The following is a 16,164-nucleotide window of genomic DNA, read 5'->3' as shown; positions in this document are numbered from 1 at the left end:
AGAAGAAAGGAAGAAGAAGACAGTTGGAGACAATCGTGAATGTTAGGAGTTACTTCTCCTAACATCCATTTACTTCATTAAGACATTCTTAGGAAATTACAAGGACCTCCCTAGGGAGGTAAAAGAGAAACAGAAATAAAAGATAAAAATACAACTCTAGGACATATGACATAGACATGTACTAAAGTACCCCTAGTCCATACACTCTAACAATTTCAACAAAAAGCACTTGGAGTTGGAGTATAGTTAGTGTCTCATCTTGCTTAGTTTTCAGATTTATGTACTCTATGAATTTCAACACTGAAAAATAAAGAGCTACCTAGTGCACAGGGCTCCCGCTACTATAGGGTCTGGGAGGAGCAAATGTACGCAGCCTTACCCCCTGTTTCGCAGGAGAGGCTGTTTCCAAGTTTTGAACCCACAACCAAAAGGTGGCAAAAGCGCAACTTAGTTGTTGCACTAAGGCTCGCCCACTAATTTAAACACTGAAATAAACCTCAATAATTGCTTTGGAACATGTGCTGTCTCCTTTTAGATTCATGTCCTGTCACTTTTTAGATTCATGTCTTGTTTCTTATGGTTATGTCTCTTTTTAGATTCATGTTCTTTTTAGATTTACATTAGTATGGATTATGTCTGTCTCTTTTTTTCTAAATGATTTAGAAGTTTGCTCGACGGGCTGAGAATTGAGATGGTTTATGAGGTTCCTTATAACTTATAAGCCCTTTTGGGTTCTTACATGTTGGATGGTTGATGGCATTAGATTGATCAAACTTGCATTGGGTTGAATAGTGTCTGATGAATCGGATGATTATAATGATTTGCCGAAAACTGAACTGTACAATATATGTTGCACGAGGATCTAAAATTTTTATGCACATATTGATTGGAAACGTTTTGTTGGATAGTGCTATTGTTGTAGTATTCGTTTCGAAACTTGAAAATGTAAATGAATTTCCCTATGACCTTTAGAAACAAGGAAAGATGATAAGTAAACCTGGTTTATGTCTAAGTTAGGCCGCATGTGAGCTTTAGTTTATAAAATGAAAGTATCATAGGCACATATGATAGTTTTGCATGCCCTTCTGCTGTTCTTCTGGAATTTCTGAATTTTTGTGTTGTATCCTTGGAAAGACACAACCCACTTGTTTTACTGGTTTCCATTATTATTCTTTTTTCCATACAGATTTTTTGATTTGTTGGGTATTCAACCCCGTCAGATTGGGACATTCATTAGTGTATTGTTGGACAGAATATATCCACACTTAGTCATGGTTCTCTATATTTGTAAAGTCCCTCCTAGATGATTCTGATTCTTTACATGTATTGCAATCTATTGTACTCTTAACCTTTGTAAGTAAAGTCAATTGGGGGGATGTATCGGTGAGGAAATAACAACCAACGATAAAAGCTCTTTTAACTGCAAGGAAGATAATTTCCTCTGTTTCATTAAGATATTGTTTGAATTTGTTTTCTACATCTTTTTTCTTCAATTTCCATTTTCCACTGTGTCTAAAACCATCGATTGATCCAGCCTCTCCTCCCTGTCTCTGCAGAAGCAGCAGAGGGAGAATGGTATAATAAGTTTAGATGGTAGCCTGTGTGCACGACGTGACTTACTCGGAGGGTTTTGGTCCTCGCTCAAGTTCCGCTGCTCGAGAAGAAATAAAGCTTGCCAAGGAATTCCCCTTCAAGCTTGTTCCTTATGGTCAGAATCTCCTGCAACAGAGGACCTTCTTCAAATCTGTTTGTTCAGCTAAATATATCTGTTAGTAGAGGCTGTTTTAAGTTTCGGTTATATTCAGGGGTAGTTTAGGTATTTTCTGTTTTGTTATTTCCTAATGTGTTTCTTGTGTATCCTAAGTCACTATATATATATGAAATGATGTGGGAGCTCCAACACTAAGTGGAAACCTCCCCAAGTGTTAACCGATTTCCATTGTTCTCCTCTTTCTTCTTCTTCTTTATTACATGGTATCAGAGCAAGATCTCTATTTGGGACTGTTACACCTTCCTAGTGTCTTGTCTCTTCCTTCTTCAAGGGTTTCAATCATTTGTGATTGATCCATTTCAGTTTCTGTATTGAGAATCCTTTCGGTTTGTGTTTGAGAGGGTAGCAGCACCCTATGCTGCATTTCTGTACTGTTTAGAGACTAGTTCTGGAATGGAGACTGGGAACTAGGGCTCTTTTGTTGGTGATTTCTGGTTTATGGCATGGAGAAGACATTCAAGGCCTTAGAAAGCAGTTTGGATCATGTTTTTTGATCGATTTTTGGAGAAAAAGCAGAGATCGATTTTTCTGTCAGGGTTTTGTGAGGATTTTGCTGCTTGAGATTGATTTTTTGTATTGGAGGTGATTCCAGCCTGATTTTGGAGGTCGAACTCTCCTTTCCTTGTTTGGAGATTGTTTCTTGGTGTGTTGAAGGTTGGAGATCAATCTCCCTTTGAAGTTTGAAGGTTGGGCACCCTTTTCAGGGTTTTGAGATCGATTTTTCAAGGTTTTGGGTGACTGAAGTCAATTTTGTTTGAGGCTTGAGTTTGAAGATTGTGGTTGTTGATTCTTGTGGTTCATTGGAGTGGAGATTAACTTCTCTTTGCAGCTTTCAGGGTTTTGGAGCTGAGATCGACTTTCTCAGGTTTTGTTGCTATCTTAGTGTTGTTGTTATCTTATTGTTCACCTTGTGTCTGTTGAAATGGGTGAATCATCAAAGGCTGCTGTTGGTGCAGTTGTTTCTTCCTCATCTAGCCAGATTACTGAGACGAAGCTAGAGGGGATCAACAACTTCCAACAATGGAGGAAGATTGTTAGGCTGGTACTGATTGGTAGGGATCAGCAGGATCACCTAACCAAAACCTAGCCTAAGGATGATGCTACATGGGACACAGTTGATGCATGTATTTTGGGACAGCTTTTGAACTCCAGGGACCGCCAGATTGTTGACCTTGTCACTCACATTGACACAGTGAAGGACTTGTGGGAATATTTGGATGTTCTGTATTCTGGGCAGAATAACATAGCTCGTATTTACGAGTTATCTCAGGATTTCTATCGGTCTGATCGAAAGGGCCTTCCCGTCCAATTCTTTGCCGAGTACAAGAGGATGTATGAGGAGTTGAACTCTTTGCTTTCCATTACTTCTGATGTGCAGCAGATGCAGAACCAACGACAGCAGCTTGCAGTTATGGGATTTTTAGGTGCTATTGGGAAGGAATATGAGTTTATGCGTTCCCAGATACTTGGTGGTGACAAGGTGGCCACACTCTCTGAGGCTTTCTCTCGTGTTCTCCGAGTATCACGAGAGAGCACTCATGATTCTGTGCACGTTGACAGTTAGTTCAGACTTAGCTTCTTTCCCACCTAACCGTGGTCTCTCCACTGGACCAGGGGCTGGTGGTGGTCGTGGGCGTGGAGGAGGTTCTGGGAAAGCTTCTATTCCTCCTTTGCTTGGGAAAGCACCCATTTCAGGATCCGAATCTTCTGGTATGGTGAGGACATGTCACCATTGTGGACGTACAAGGCATATCCAACGCTTTTGTTAGAAACTTTATGGCAAATCACCACAGCAACAGTTTGCCAACTCTGCTGCTACTATTGAGATTACACCTCCCTCATCTTCTTCTGAGGGTAGGACTACTGTGACGTTGTCTGATGAGGATTATGCTCGTTTTACCCAGTTCCAGATCTCTTAGTCCTCCCAACCTTCCACTGCTACTTTCGGACAGACAGGTAATGCAACTGCATGTCTTTCGACTGCTTCCTGCCCATGGATCATTGATTCAGGAGCCTCTGATCACATGACTGGGGTCTCAGGTATATTTTCTTCCTTTTCTGTATCTTCTTCTAGTGTTACCTTAGCTGATGGTTCTTTAGCTAAGTAACTGGTAAAGGCACTATTCAAGCCACTCCTTCTTTTTCCTTATCTTCTGTTCTTTATTTACCTGAGTTTCCTTTTAATCTTTTGTCTGTTACTAAGTTTACTTAAACTTATAATTGTTCTGTAACCTTTTTCTCTGATTCATGCATCTTTCAAGATCTTACGACGAAGAGGACGATTGGTAGGGGTCGTGAGTCAGGGGGACTATACCTACTTTAAGACACTTTATCTGTGGCATGTTCAAGCCTAGCATCTCCTCACCAAGTCCATTGTCGTTTGGGCCATCCATCATTGCAGAGTCTATGCATTTTGGATCCTCGTTTTCAGTCTCTTTCGCGTTTACCTTATGAATCCTGTTAGTTTGGAAAGCTTCATCGTGTGAGCTATCCCCCTAGAGTCAATCAAAGGTCTAGTCAGACTTTTGCTTCAGTTCATTCAGATGTATAGGGCCCTTGTCCGGTTGCCTCCAAGTTGGGATTTCGTTATTTTGTTACTTTTGTTGATGACTATTCTAGAGTTACTTGGCTTTATTTAATAAAGAATCGTTCTGAATTATTCTCTATCTTTTGTGCATTTGTGAATGAAGTTAAGACTCAATTTAGTACTGCTTTACGTATTCTTCGTAGTGATAATGCTAAGGAATACTTTTCTGCTCCTTTTTCTACTTTTATGACTCAACATGGCATTATCCATCAGTCTTCTTGTGCCGACACCCCACAACAGGTTGGTGTGGCTGAAAGAAAGAATAGACATTTGTTGGAGGTCACTCGGTCTCTTTTGTTGGAAATGAAGGTTGCCAAACCTTTTTGGGCTGATGCTGTCTTGACTGCGTGTTATCTCATTAATCGCATGCCTTCCTTTGTTTTATATGGTAGGATACGTCATTCCCTTTTGTTTCCTTCTACTCCTTTATTTGCCTTAACCCCCCCTTGCCTTTGGCAGCATTTGTTTCATTCGTAATCATCGTCCAGGAATCTCTAAGTTGGATCCAAGAGCTCTTAAATGCATCTTTGTTGGATATTCTCGAACTCAAAAGGGCTATCGTTGTTATTCCTTTGAGTTCCAGAAATATTTTGTCACTGCTGATGTTTCTTTCTTTGAGTCTACTCCTTATACGGATTCTCCGGTAGTTCCTTCTGATTTGGACGATGATTTTCCTTTGTATATTGTTCCGTCTTCTGTTCCACAGGTATCTCCACCACCATTGTCGCCAGCTGCATCGGTGCCACAGAATATTGTTTTCCAGTGCCATCTTTGGAAGACTTGGGCCCCCCTGCTCCTCCTTTACCATCATCTTCTTCGTCGGTGGATCATTCCCCAGGTACTTCTTCTCTTGATATTTCGCCTGATATTTCTTCTCCTGATCCTTCTTCTCTTGCTGTTTTTTCTGACCTTGATGTACCCATTGCTCACCGCAAAGGTGTTCGGAGTTGTACCCAACATCCTTTGTCTAACGTTGTGTCTTACTCTGGTTTATCTTCTCTTTTTCATACTTGCTTGACCACTCTTGAGCAACATCCTATCCCCAAGTCTGTTGCAGAGGCATTATCTAGTCCTGGCTGGCAGGCTGCTATGACTGAGGAATTGTTGGCCTTAGAGGTCAATCAGACATGGGATCTGGTTGTGGGTAAATTTGCTATTGGTTGTCGTTGGGTCTTTGTGGGGAAGGTGAATCCTGATGGTTCTTTGGCTTGTTTGAAGGCTTGCCTTGTGGGCAAGGGTTATGCCCAAGTGTATGGGGTTGATTATTTGGACACCTTTTCTCCTGTGGCTAAGCTTACTTCTGTACGTATCTTGATCTCTCTTGCAGCTACTCATCATTGGCCCTTATTTCAGTTGGATGTTAAGAATGCTTTCTTGCATGGGGATCTCCATGAGGAGGTTTATATGGAGCAACCTCCTGGGTTTGTTGCTCAGGGGGAGTGTGGTATGGTGTGCAAGCTCAATAAATCTTTGTATGGACTGAAACAGTCGCCTCGAACTTGGTTTAGTCAGTTCACTGAAATTGTTTTGGAGTTTGGACTGACACGTTGTAGTAGTGATCATTCTGTATTTTTCCGGCATTCTGATGCAGGAAAAATATTTCTTATTGTTTATGTGGATGATATTGTCATTACAGGAGATGACTCTTTAGGGATTGAGAAGCTGAAGGTACATTTGCAGCAGAAGTTCCAGACTAAAGATTTGGGAAGATTGAAATATTTCTTGGGTATGGAAGTGGCTCAATTAAGGAAAGGGATTACACTTTAACAATGAAAGTATGCCATTGATCTTCTTTCAGAGACGGGGTTGTTAGGATCTAAACCTCTTGATACTCCTATGGATCCTAATTTGAAGCTTATAGCTGATGTTGGTGATGTTCTTAGTGATCTTAAGAAGTATCAAAGACTTGTTGGAAAACTAAACTATTTGACTGTGACTCGACCTGACATTGCCTTCCCTGTCAGTGTTGTGAGTCAGTTCTTGTTTGCTCCTCGGACATCTCATTGGGATGTTGTTATTCGTATCTTGAGCTACCTCAAGAAGGCTCTTGGACGTGGTCTACTTTACTCTGATCTGTTAAGAATAGCTGTATCAGGGGTATATATGTACATAACCCCTCTTTTATGTATTCTTTGTGTCATTTGTATGAGGCCAAGGGCCTGTATGTAATTATATAATCTTTTCAATATAAGCATGTTAGTCTCTTGTTTTGAGACAACACACCAAACCAAAACCGTGGCTGCTCTCTTGAAGTTTCTTCTCTTCTTCTTCTTCCACTCTAAAAGTTAACATGGTATCAGAGCATTGATCCTGCTGTTTGCAAGTGTTTGAAGGAAGTTTGGAGTTTGAAGAAGGGTTTCATTCACCTGTTTTCTGCTGTTGTTCGAAGGACTGGTTAGGTCATCTTCTCCAGCTTGTTTCTCTCTTGTTTGGAATCCGAATGGAATGCTTCTTGGTGCTCTAGTTTCGTTTGGGGGTCCTCTTTGATCTCCTTTGCTTTTCTTTAACCTTCTGCAAGCACCCATTCATTCCCATTGCATCTAGGTTTGGCTGTTCTGCCCAGAATTTCCGCCAGCTAGAGTTCTTGTTTGGCACCTGCTCTTCAATAGAGCCTTGTTTGGCCATTTTTTATGGTCCATTTGCATCGTTTTTGGGTAAGGAGCATTACTCATCTTTACTCCGCTGCTGTTTGAGTATTTTCTGAAGATCTACAAGTGTTTCTAGCCTTTTTGGCTATTGTTTGCCCTATTTTTGTGCCTACTGTTTTGAGACAAACCTGTTTGCTTGAAGTGCTGCTGTTTACTCCTTTTAAGTGGCTGATTTGAGATCAAATATGGGTGAGAAAAATGTCGAGACACCCTTGCCCCTTATGGAAACAGCTCCTCTCCCTTCTTCCTTTGAGAGCCCCAATATCTAACTTCCTATTGCCAAGCTTGAGAACCACAACTATTTGGATTGGTCCCGATCCATGAAATTGATTCTTCGGTGTAGGGGGAAGATGGGGTACATAAATGGTAGCATCAAGGCCCCCCTTCCTACCGAGTAAGGGTACTCCAAATGGGACACTGAGAATTCTCTTGTGATGGCTTGGCTTCTTTTCTCAATGAAGCCTGAGATTGGAAGAAGGTTTATGGGTAAGGAGACTGCAAAAGACATTTGGGACAGTGTGGCCCGTATCTTTGATCGGGTTGGGGACTCTACAAAGGTGTACCAACTTCTCCAACAAATTGTTAGCCTGCGCCAAGGTGATAGAAGCATCTCTGACTACTATAGTCCTGTTGTGGGCCTGTGGGAGGAGTATGATCACTATAGAGATCTTCAGTTGTGTCCTGATGATGAGGTCAAGGTGCACCAGTTGTTTGAGAAAGAGAGGGTCTTATTTCTCCTTGGCGGCCTTAATTCTGACTTTGAGCCTCTTAGGGTACAAATCCTTGGCCGACCAAGTCTTCCCTCACTGGAGGAGGTGTGTGGATATCTACAGAGTGAGGAGACCCGTAGGGGTGCCATGGGGACTACTCCCACTGTTGAGCGCTCTGCTTTTGTTTCTTCCACCCCTCAGGACTCCACTAAGGGAGTTGATAAGGGGGCTGATAAGGGAGCTGCGAAGGGCCGATTCTTATGTGACCATTGTGGCAAATCTGGGCATACCAAGGACTTTTGTTGGGATCTCCATGGGAAGCCCCCTTCTGGTTCCTCTGGGGGACTGAAGGGACAGCGAAAGAAGGGGCCTAAGGCTCATGTTGGAGCCATTGAATCTGATCCATCCTCTCTTTCCAAAGAAGATATTGCCGCATTTCGCCGGATTGTGGCCCACCTGGATGGTTCCTCTGCTACTCCTACTTCCATTGTACTACGGGCCTCTTCCTCCTCTGGCACTATACCTTGGGTCATTGACTCAGGTGTCACGGATCATATGACTGGTAGGTCTCAGCTGTATAATTCCTATTCTGTTTGTTCTGGGAAAGATAAGGTAAAAATTGCTGATGGTTCCTTCTCTTCCATTTCTAATAAGGGAGATATCCAGGTTACACCACTTTTACCCTTGAAGTCTGTCTTTCATGTTCCCAACTTTGCCACTAACCTTCTTTCAGTTAGCCAATTGACTAAATTTTTGAACTGCTTTGTCACCTTCTTTCCTACCCATTGTCTTTTTCAGGATTTGGTGACGAGGAGGGTGATTGGCAATGGTTGTGAAACTAACGGCTTGTATGTTTTGGAGATTGGTGCTTCCCCTGTTGTGGAAGCTCAGTCCTATGTTTGTGGGCAAGAAGGTGGACGTACTCAGGAGGATATTTTGCTTTAGCATCGTCGTTTGGGGCACCCTTCTTTTTCTGTTATGAGGAAACTGTTGCCACATTAATTTACTTCTTTTCTTGTCACTCATGTTTTTCATTGTGAACCTTGTTTATTTGCCAAAAGTTGTAAAACAGTTTATGCATCTAATGGTAATAGATCTACTTCACCTTTTCATCTTATCCATACTGATGTTTGGGGGCCTTCCCATGTTACCTCTTTGCGTGGCTTCCGCTACTTTGTTTCTTTCATTGATGACTATTCTCGGGTTACCTGGGTTTACCTTTTGAAACACAAGAGTGATGTCTATGTTGCATTTAAAAAATTTTATGAGTCAGTGTATACCCAATTTCAAACTCGAATCCAAATTGTTCATTCTGACAAAGGTGGGGAGTATATGTATAGTGATTTGGAAACCTTTTTTTCTGACCATGGCATTATTCATTAGGTGGCCTGTGTTGATACCCCACAACAAAATGGGGTGGCTGAAAGAAAAAATCGTCATCTCCTTGAAGTGGCTAGATCCCTTTGGTTTACCATGCATGTTCCAAAAAATTTTTGGTCTAATGCTCTACTCATTGCTGTCTTTCTTATTAATCACATGCCGTCTAGTGTCTTGAACTTTAAGGTTCCTCTTGATGTCTTACCCTTATGGTCTTCTTCCTTTTCTCTTCCTCCAAGGGTGTTTGGTTGTATTTGCTATGTACATATTAGCAAATCTGCCCGCACTAAATTGGATCCTAAGGCTCTAAAGTGCATCTTTTTTGGGTATTCCTCCACCTCCAAAGGGTATAAATTGCTATCATCCTCCTACTCGTCGGTGGCTTCTCTCCAAAGATGTCCTTTTCTTTGAAACCATACCGTATTTTCAGTTACCTCTTCAGGGGGAGTGTTCATCTCTTGGTGGTGGTGTTGAGGGTGAAGAGGTTCCCGAGTTTGTTTCATTTCCTTTCTCCTCTCTTGTCCCTAGTTCCCCTTTCCAGATTGACAAGGGAAAGAAAAATTTTATGGATACTGTTGTTGAGGGGGAACCTTCTGTGGATACTGTTGTTGAGGGGGAGCCTCTTAGTGCACAGGTGAACAGAGAACAGGGGGAGCTACTGGTGTATACGAAGGACAGGAGAAATCCTTCTTCATGGCTTCCTATAAAGAAGACCTGCCAAAATCCTTCTTTGTCTCCTCATCCTGAGCCTCCATCCATCGAGACAGGTATACCTCCCTCTACTTCTACATCCTCAGACTTAGATCTTCCCATTGCTCACCGCAAGGGAACTCGGGCATGTACTAATCCCATTGCCAAGTTTGTTTCCTATGATTCTATCTCCCTTACAGGTATAGCCTTTACTGTAGCTATCTCGTCTATATCTATTCCCAAGAATGTAGCAGAGGCTATGGCAAATCCACAATGGAGAGAAGCAATGAATACAGAGATGTTGGCTCTTGAGAAGAATCACACTTGGGACCTTATTGAACTCCCTAAAGGGAGAATCCCTGTTGGATGCAGATTGGTATTCACAGTCAAGTTCAAGTCTGATGGTACTGTGGAGAGGTAAAAGGCAAGACTTGTCGCCAAGGTTTGTACACAGGTGTATGGCATTGACTATTAGGAAACCTTTGCTCCGGTGGCCAAGCATAACTCCATTCGTGTACTTCTCTCAATGGCTGCAAACCTTGATTGGCCATTGTATCAGCTTGATGTAAAGAATGCATTCTTACATGGTGACCTAGAAGAAGAGGTATACATGCACTCTCCTCCTGGGTTCAAGCATCCTGACGACAATGGGAAAGTGTGTCGCCTTAGGAAGGCTCTCTATGGACTCAAACAGTCTCCTAAGGCTTGGTTTGAGAGGTTCAGACAAGCCCTCCTGCAAAATGGATATACTCAAAGTCAAGTTGATCACACATTGTTTATACAAAGGAAGGGCAGCACTATTACGACTCTCATTGATTATGTTGATGACATTGTGGTCACAGGAAACAGTGAAACTGAAATCTCAAAGCTTAAGATTTATTTGGCTCGTCAGTTTGAGATCAAAGATCTCGGTCCATTGAAGTATTTTTTGGGGATTGAAGTTTCAAGATCCAAGCAAGGGATCAATGTTTGCCAAAGGAAGTTTGTTCTTGATCTACTTACAGAGACAGGCTACTTAGGGTGCAAACCAATCTCCTCCCCTATTGAGCAGAACCACAAACTAGGGGAAGATTGTGGTGAACCTCTTGTGGATGCTGAAAAGTATCAGAGATTAGTAGGTAAGCTAATCTATCTCTCCCTCACCCGGCCCGACATCACCTACGCTGTTGGAGTGGTGAGTCAGTTTATGCATGCACCTAAGATGGGACATCTTGATGCAGTTTACAGGATCCTCAGGTATTTGAAGTCATGCCCTGGAAAATGCCTTCTCTTATCTAGGAATGGTCACTTGAGAATTGAAGTGTATACAGATGTTGATTGGGCCGGGTCTATTTCTGATAGAAGATCCACCTTTGGATACTGTACCTTTTTTGGGGGAAATTTAGTCACCTGGAGAAGTAAGAAGCAACCTATGGTAGCTAGGTCAAGTGCTGAAGCAGAGTTTAGAGTCATAGCTCATGGTGTGTGTGAAATCTTGTGGTTGAGGAAACTTGTTCAAGAATTGGGATTTGAGACGACTGAACCTATGAGTCTATATTGCGATAACAAGGCAGCCATAAGTATTGCTCACAACCCAGTTCAACATAACTAGACAAAGCATGTTGAGGTTGACAGACACTTCATCAAGGAGAAGATAGACTCTAAGACTATTTGTACTCCTTTTGTGAAGACAAATGAACAAGTGGCAGACATCTTCACCAAAGGACTTAGCTCTCATCACTTTAGTTTTATGTTAGACAAGCTGGGTATGTATGACATATACGACTCAGCTTGAGGGGGAGTGTTAAGAATAGCTGTATCAGGGGTATATATGTACATAACCCCTCTTTTATGTATTCTTTGTGTCATTTGTATGAGGCCAAGGGCATGTATGTAATTATATATTCTTTTTAATATAAGCATGTTAGTCTCTTGTTTTGAGACAACACACCAAACCAAAACCGTGGCTGCTCTCTTGAAGTTTCTTCTCTTCTTCTTCTTCCACTCTAAAAGCTAACATGATCATGGACATGGAAGGATTGAGGGTTTTTCAGATGCTGATTGGGCTGGATCTCCTGTTGACAGAAGGTCAACTACAGGCTATTGCACATTTGTTGGAGGGAATCTTATTTCATGGAAAAGCAAGAAACAAACTGTTGTGGCTCGAACTAGTGCAGAGTCAGAGTATCGAGCCATGACACATGTTACATGTGAGTTGATGTGGGTGAAACAGTTGTTGACTGAGCTTGGATTTACAAACGACTCACCTATGCAACTATGGTGTGATAATCAAGTTGTTGTTCATATTGCTTCGAACCCTGTGTTTCATGAGAGAACGAAACACATCGAAGTAGACTGTCATTTTGTTTGTGAGAAGCTGCAACAAGGGCTCATATCTCCTACTTATGTTCGTACAAGAGAGCAACTTGCAGATGTGTTCACAAAGTCCTTGGGGAGTGCTAGAGTGGATTACATTTGTAACAAGCTGGGCATGATTAATATCTATGTTCCAACTTGAGGGGAGTGTTTTTTTTTGGTAATTAAATATATTACCAAGCCCCAAGGGGGGGCAGGGAAAGAACCAAAGAACCAATGTACAAGAGGGGAAAAAAAGGGGGGAGAGAGAAAGGAAAGAAGAAAACAGGGGGAGGGGGGATGATCCTCCAGCCTACGCAGAGGAGGAGGACCGTAACAGGGTAGTATCAAGACCCCAAAAAGTCAAAACATGTCTGTTCCTCGGGGAGTTCGAAATTGGCCTCTGACGGATACAGCTGAGCTTGGAGGACACATCGAAGGAGATGGCTTTCCAAATCACATCAAAGGATCTAGATTTGGAAGTCCATCTCCTAAGATTCCTCTCCATCCAGATATGGTGAATAGCGGCACTGAAGATCAGCTTCCCTGTAATGTCGCAAATGGAGTTCCCGGCAAAACTTTTGAGGAGCCAAAGCCATTCCCGGTCAAAGCACCTGATCCTTCTACTACGCGGCCAAATGGAAGAAAGGGCCTTTTTCCAAATGGTGGAAGTGAAGGGGCAATCAAAGAAGAGGTGAGGAGTGTCTTTACGGCCAATCCAACAAAGGTTACAAGAAGGGGGCACAGGGATGGTGCGGTGAATAAGGAAGGCTTGGGTAGGCAAGCAAAGTCTGAGGGCTCTCCAAACAGTTAGGCTGTGACGGGGAATGTGGCCTTTAAACCAAACTAGGTTGTGCCAGGGGACAGAGGGGCTAGGTTCTCTGAAATGGTTCCAAGCTGAAGAGGAAGAGAAAATACCAGAGGGAGAGGGAAGCCAGACGACCTTATCCGCACGGGGGGGAATATTGCAGCAGCTGGGGAAGGGTTGCCCAGATTTGAGAGCTGATGGTTGGGTTGAGGGAGGGGTTGGGAGACCAAGAACCAGAGGAAATGAGGGAGGAGACTTGGTCATCCTTGGGGAGGCTAGAGGAGTATATGGCTCTAGGGCCAAGAAGATTATAGAGAATCCCTAAAGGGTGCCAGGGATCGAGCCAAAGAGAGGTGGAGTTACCATCAGCAATGGAGGAGGAGATGGCTCGGAGGGCCAACGGGCGGAGGTAGAGGATCTTGCGCCGGATCCAAGAGGAATTGGCATGGATAGGGACAGTCCAGATGGAGTCAGATTTGAGGAGGTGGGAGTAGACCCGGGACACCCAGATAAAATCCTGGCGAGAGCAGATTCTCCAGAGGAGCTTAAGGATACCCTCCGTGTTGGAGTCTCGAATGTGGCGAATGCTGAGACCACCCTCAAATTTGGGGAGGCAGATAGACTTCCAGCTAACAGGGTGGAGAAATCTAGGAGTATCACTGCCCTTCCAAAGGAAAGCGCAGAAGATACGCTCAATTGCCTTGATGGTGGAATTAGGAATGTGGAAGATGCCGGTCCAGTAGATGTAGGTAGCTTGGAGGACCGAACGGATGCATTCGAGTCTGTCAGCGTAAGAAAGAAGCTTGCCTTTCCACAGCTGGAGACGCTTGCGAATGTTGTCAAGCATAGGAGTACAATGGTGACTCGAGAGCCTAGCTGAAATCAGTGGAAGACCGAGGTAGATGACTGGAAGAGCACCAATGGAGAAGCCGGTTAAGAGGCGGAGGAGGGATTCTCGAGAAGAGACAGAGTCGCCAGAAAGAAAGATTTTGGACTTGAGGAGATTGACACGGAGGCCAGAGAGGGACTCAAAAAGGTGAAGCGAGTCCATAATTGCCGAGATGGAGGAATGATCAGCCTTAAAAAAAATCATCAGATTATCCGCAAAGGCCAGATGGGAGAGATTGCTGTGCTTGCATTTAGGGAGAGGGGAGATGAGATGGAGATCAGTTTTGGTTTGGAGGCTTCTGGAGAGGACTTCTAGGGCAAGGGAGAAGAGGAAGGGGGAGAGGGGGAGAGGGGACAACCTTGGCGAATGCCAACTTTGGATCGAAAAAAGCCAGCAGGAGAGCCATTAACCAGAACAGAGAAGGAAGACGTTTTCACAGGAAGCTACTAGCAGAAATTCTGAATATGAACAGAACATGGATTCTGGCTTTCGAAGACAAGCCACCCACCCCTATTGAGCTGTTTCCTACTTAAGGCTGCTCAACAATCGAAAGCGCAAAGCCTCGAAGACACATTCCTCGGGTGGGTTTCTTCCTTTTGTTGGTTATTGACACTTGACAGTGTAATTTGATTCTGACATTCTGCTCTGATGGTATTTTGAAGCATGCTCTCCATGTTAATTTATTGTTTTGGAATTTAATATATATGATGTGCCTGATATTTTGGATATTACTACTATGTGAACTCATTGGACTAGGGTAGAAGCAATGAGCCCCTGATGGATGACACATTGCTTTCAGCTATTACAATTATGAATTCCAGTTTTGGGATGCTACGATGAAAAGAAAGATATGTGATTTTTCTTCATTTTATTGCTTCTTTCAGGTATTTCTGATCAGTTCTTTGTAGAGAAAATTTTCACTTTGATTTGTTCTTGCAGCTTTGAACTCTTCATGGAGGCCACCAACTGGTCTGATCATAAACAATGATGTGAAGGAGAGGTCTCAGATTGTTGAAACCAGTAGAAGACATACTTGAGAGGTATGTGGACTTAATTGATCAGCCTCTGCTAGCAACTAGCAAGCGGATGAAATGATAACCTTCTAGATAAATGGGAAAAGGCGGTGGCCTCCTCAAATTCTTCAACCCACTGGCTGCATAGACTCCAAGACCACTTGGCCACTGTGAAAGCTCTTGCTTTGTCCCTTCTAAAGTAATTACTTGCCTTTAGTGGGGGTGTAGGAGACCATTGTATTGAGTTCTGGAACACACACAAATGTGCTTGGTTGAATTCAGTGGGCGGTGGCTCACAAGTGTACTCTTTGCTATGGAACAAGAATGACCAGGAGCTTCTGACTCTCATGGGTTCACAGAGAATCAACTAACTGTGTGGAAATTCTCATCAATGGCAAAGATGGCAGAGCTTACTTTTCATACATCAAGAGTTTCATTCAGAGCTCAGGTATTGATCTGAAGGAACTTTCTTTTTAATTTTTTGTTCAACTTATCTGGATTATGGTTGATTACCTTACTCCTTGTTTTTCTTCCCGAATTTCATTTGGAGCCCAGATGGCTGCATTGTGGCAGCTGCAGTGATGGATGAAACATTAAAATTATCCCTCCTTCCTCTCTCACAAACCCCCATTGCTCTAAACATTCTCTCTCTCTCTCTCTCTCTCTCTCACACACACACACACACACTCTCACTCATCATCAAAAGGTTTCCTTTTCGGCAAGAAGTATTTCAGTTTACTCCTGATTGAAGAAATGAAGAAAGTTGCAGAACCCAATCACGGTCAGCACGTGATCAGCCCCACAACGGCATTTCTAAAGAGATGAGTTTCACCACTGATGTTAACACAGCCCATGTGTGACTTGGTGCATATTTTCAAATGGTTTGAACAATTAAACAAGAAAAGGGGTATGAACTGGGTAGTACATATTTTCTGTTTGATTTTATGATCATTCTTGATGCTCATGGACTATATGTTTTCTCTCTTTTTTGGTGGTCTGATTATTGGTGATACTTTATTTTGTGGGTGTTGTTTTTAGGTACGTTCTCTATGATGAATGCTTGAGAAAATATGGAAATGCAAATGTGTGGAAGTATTTCACTGACGTTTTCGATTATCTACCCCTTACAGCCCTTATTGAGAGTCAGTTATAAGTTCTGCAGTGTTGCAGATTTCTTTAATTTTGTTTAGCCCATGATATTATTTTACAAGCATCAGTTGTCTCTCCAGATGACTCTCCCCATCTTTGGATACTTTGGACAACATCCGTGCCTTGGACTGTATACAGGAAGTACGCATACTGTTATTTTCCTTCTGATTCCTGAAGAGTTATGATGA

At 42.7% G+C, this 16,164-nt stretch overlaps 1 pseudogene; it reads left to right on the top strand.

Moving 5' to 3' along the window:
- The first annotated feature begins 13,827 nt into the window (after window positions 1–13,827).
- Window positions 13,828–15,620, top strand: LOC122672087 (annotated as a pseudogene).
- Window positions 15,621–16,164: the final 544 nt, after the last annotated feature.

The sequence above is a fragment of the Telopea speciosissima genome, chromosome 8 (assembly GCF_018873765.1).
Source record: "Telopea speciosissima isolate NSW1024214 ecotype Mountain lineage chromosome 8, Tspe_v1, whole genome shotgun sequence".
Classification (NCBI taxonomy): domain Eukaryota; kingdom Viridiplantae; phylum Streptophyta; class Magnoliopsida; order Proteales; family Proteaceae; genus Telopea; species Telopea speciosissima.
This window is presented reverse-complemented; position numbering and strand designations above follow the sequence as displayed.